A 3,034-nucleotide genomic window follows, 5' to 3' on the forward strand; every position below is an offset into this window, starting at 1 on the left:
TTAAAAAAAAAGAATGAGGTATCAGACTGATTTTAAACCTAATGTTCAGGGGAGTAAACTGAAATTTTTCCTTCTTTTTACCGATGATAGTAAATGTTGAGAACAAGATACTGCTCCTCAGTTGAACAAATAAATAATTGAATAATTAAAAAAAAACCAAACAGTGTAAGGGCGGCTTAGCAATATAAAGGATTGAAAAATGCAGTGTTGAGAAACCGCAATTTGGCAAGAGATGTCGAGGACATCATTGTTGGCTTAGGCCAATGAAGCGTCAAATATCACAATCAACATAGCAACGGCGAAGGAAATTCATGAATATAGGCTAGAAAGGATGAGGTTTTTCGTGCATTTAAAGCAAGCGATGCATTAATTTTTTCACGCTTAATTCCAACAGTTTTTTTATGTGATGCATGATAAAAATATGTTATTTAATATGTCATGTTGTCTTTGTGAATTAATTAATGAAAAACATTTTTACAGCGTCACAAACTTGTCCAATACGTTTCGATTTATTTGATTTGATTGCCGAGCAAAGTTTTACCACCATGATTTTTTGCCAGTGCATTATAAGGGGCACTCTAGTCCTTGAACTGTGAATCCCTGTAGACCGTATATGGGAAAGAAGATACCCGTCTTGAGTAAAAAAACAAAAAAAACACAACAAATAAGAAATTTACAAAAGTGAAAAAAGAGCAGCAAAAACAAAAAAAATGGAGATGTTGCCCATCAACATCGGCGACATGATCGAATTTAAGGTAGAGATTTCATGCCAATATCTGGTGTGAAAGTACGCCGCGCCATGACTACGCTCTGGAGGCTTTGGATTCTTGTCATTAGCATCGACTAGCATATTAAATATGCCCAGAGATCATCATGCAAATCACATTAACTTGAAATATATGACCAACATATTTGATTTTGTTTCTAGCATGCCAAATAAACCATAACACAATTGTAAAGCAAGTCTGCTATAGATCTTTTAATTGAGGAATAAAACTAACAAAGGAGCCAAATGAAGCACGTCCAATATTAAGGCACTGGTTAATCATGCGGTACCATATTCCATTAGCAAAAGGATAGTGAAGAAATATATGATCTAAGAACTCCAAACTATGACAGCAAAGACTACAACGAGAAGCTAAGGAAACACCTTTTTCTGCAAGAAATCATCAGAGAGCATCCTACCCTTTAGCACCTTCCATGTCAACAATGATATACAAGGTGTAATGTACTTTCGAGGTAGGGTTTGATGAGGTGTTTGTTTTTATTATGTTATTGTATGATTATTTGATATTGAGTTGTTTAACATAGTTTGAATTAAATGTTGAGTGATACTGGATTTTTTAATTGATTATGACATGTTTACATTTGAAAGAATGTGTTTTTACTTTGAATCTATATTACTTGTTATTGTGAGAAAAAGTGAGGTTGAAAGTTAAAAGAATAATGAGTGTTCGGGAATATATGAAACTTTGCTATAATACAAAAAAATAAAAAATAAACATTTTGTGTAGTTGAGTTTCCTCATATGGGACATCTAAGATCCATGTCAGCCAACACGTGCATAAGTTCGGGGATTGCAGGCCCCTTCGGTAACAGACGTTAGCAAAATGATTTAATCGGATTTCGGGTTTGGAGACCATGCGAATAACAAGACGACTTAAAAAAGAGAAAAATCTATTTAATGATGATGAGAGGTGTGAGAAGAGAGTTAAGATGATATTTCATTCATGTATTCTCATTATGCTCTGTTTGTTTGTTTTGTTTATGCTTAAAGTCATGTGTTATTAGTACGTATGTTAGTTAGCCCTATTGAGCATAGCTCACCCATTCTTCAAACCCCTTGTAGGTGTGGTATTTGGCATGTAGAAATAGTGTAAAAAGGAAACCTTATGTTGAAAGCCTTCAAGTTTTCTTTTGTAAAATAAGGCTTGAATGAAGAACAGATGTTTCGCAAAGAAACGTTATTCTAGTTGTTTATGTGTTTATAAAATGCTTTAACCGTGTGTGCTTCAAGCGCCTTTTTAAAATGTTTATGATCGATATAAATAAAGATACAAAGATTTTTATTTCTTAGATGCAGCCGTCTCACTGTTTATTTTCTCGAAACATACACCAACGTATGTCTTTGGCATTTAGAAATTCAAACAATGATTGCATTGTCGAGACTAAGTGTGGCTTGAGATGCTTTTATTGCTTTTGTGTTTTATTTTTTTGCAGCTCTTTTCGATGCACCTTTAGGCTAGTCAATAATATGATTGCATCAGAAGTTGTTGGTTAATTATATATATTGGTTTATGAATAATATGATTACACTAGAAAATTGTTGGTAGCATAGGTTGGTCTACTTTTGCATCCTAGTGTTTGCAACTTGTTGAGTCACATATTGTATTATAGGGGTACTCATTTCCTAGCTTGATGGTGTGACATATCGTTGAATGTCATCTGAGCTTGACTCATTTCCCTACCGAAAAAAATATCATTAGAGATAACAATATATGAGGTATGCGCGCACAAGTCCAAATCAAAACTGAAAAAGTGATGCTATTGAGACCTCCAAATTTGCTCACTAGACCTCACTCTATTGTAAATTATTAAATGACATATACATCCTCATACACAATGACTATTATAGACAATAATTATACAAAATGAAATATTATATTTATTCTCTTTAGACTTTCCAATTCAATAATAATTGATTTCATTCTTTATTATTTTCCTTATATACTTTTGTTTTTCAATTTCTTTTTATTAAAGTGTATATATAGTTTAGAGTGATGCTAGAGACACCAAAAATTTCTACCAAATTAGAATACCAAATGATGTGGCATATGTCATATCATTGGCTTCAAATCTTCTATCTCAAGTTCTCTGTCACTTTCCCTGTAACCCAATAGATTATTAACACCTGTCCCGCCATGTCATCACAGTTAACATCTAGTTGACGGAGTGAAGTCTTTAATTATTTTTTATTATCCTTTCTTTAATTAATTTATAACTAATATGGATTACTAACTCATACCAGCTAAGT

This window comes from Fragaria vesca, linkage group LG2 (genome assembly GCF_000184155.1).
Source record: "Fragaria vesca subsp. vesca linkage group LG2, FraVesHawaii_1.0, whole genome shotgun sequence".
Classification (NCBI taxonomy): Eukaryota; Viridiplantae; Streptophyta; class Magnoliopsida; order Rosales; family Rosaceae; genus Fragaria; species Fragaria vesca.